Source organism: Struthio camelus, chromosome 4, assembly GCF_040807025.1.
Source record: "Struthio camelus isolate bStrCam1 chromosome 4, bStrCam1.hap1, whole genome shotgun sequence".
Lineage (NCBI taxonomy): Eukaryota > Metazoa > Chordata > Aves > Struthioniformes > Struthionidae > Struthio > Struthio camelus.
This window is the reverse complement of record NC_090945.1, coordinates 28,686,107-28,687,607: the sequence shown is the minus strand read 5'-3', so window position 1 is coordinate 28,687,607 and position 1,501 is coordinate 28,686,107.

Genomic DNA, 1,501 nt, shown 5'->3' with positions numbered 1-1,501 from the left:
GACACCACCATTATATAGTTCAAGTGAACGTTTAAACATCTAAAAGCTTACCTCTACCCGACTCATGTTGTGAAGCCTTCAAGACTTACCCTATGACAACCAACAAGGTAAAAAATAATCTGGCGTTGCAGGAAATTGGATGGTCCAAATGCTCCAACAAAGCCCAGCTTTCTAAAAGCAAACACTGTTTGGACAGTTAATAGTTATGTCAAATACAGCAAAATAAAGAGCGATTTTGAGCCCTCTAATAAGATTCAGAGATAACAGTAAACACACACACATTTCTGAATCTGTTAACAACCCCATATCATCCCAAGCAGTACAAGCTGTTCAACGAGAACTGATTTAAGATATACTTAGCTAATATTGAAGTGCCAACAGGTAGTTTGAAGAGAAAGATATACTTGACCAAATTATCCCCCAGAACTCACAACTGCCTCACTTTATGCCCTTGGAGTTTATCAGTGCTGTGGGAGACATTTATTGATGTTTATTTTCCCTTCTATTGCCAAAACACACCAAGGTTAATGTAGTTACTCAGCACCTTTGATGCAGCCAGGAGAACGCCTGACTGAAAAGTGTACGCAGTTTAACAAAGCAAGCATCAAACTGCTTAAGGAAATAGTGACAAGAACTGTTTCCAAAGTGTCACAGTTAGCAAATGCACAATGACAACTCTGCTCTTCATTGCCTGCAAGGACCAAAACTAATAAGGTGCTGAGCATCTGTACAATCCAAATAAATTGCAGTTATGGAATTAGACAACAGCCCAAAAAAGTCTTCAACTTGCAGAAACAAGATCTCACAGAACTAATAAATTCTGATTAATGGGCATTTTTATTGGAAGTAAGGCCCCTTCAAAATGCCATGTGAATTCCTTAAACTACTTTTCTGCTCTCTCTGGGACTTCAGACGTGAACCATAAGAATCTTTGCATTCAACTCCTATGCTGCTCAAGTTTTCTGAAAGCAATTCTATTACACAAATCTGGCACCTTTTTAAATATTATGCATACCATATGCCTAATTTAGGAAGTTAATCCCCTTTATAGTGTGTGTGTGTGTGTGTGAGTGAGCGCGAGAGAGAGCGCAAGCAAGAGCACATTTCCCCAGAATTACCTGTCCATGAACCAGCACCCCATTCATTCATAAATAGCCTTGCAGGATTATAAGACTTCACATTTCACTCACTGATTTTCAGCTCTTCATAACAGTAAAATATATCAGGTTTCCTTAACACATGCACTATAAACATTATAAATATGCACTACTGATTAACTTAGCTTTTAAAAATAACTTTACATTTGATGAAGTATGCCTGGGAATAGGTGGTTTCCACTGGAGTTTAGAAGGTTCTTTCTTCCAAAAAAAGAAAATCTTCTTTGGCACAATCATAGATTTTACCTGCATTTGAAAATTTGAGTTTCAATATACTACAGGTCCTCATGGAAATCTTGGGATGGGGGAGGAATTGTCATTTTTGATCCTACTTATTTAGTCAC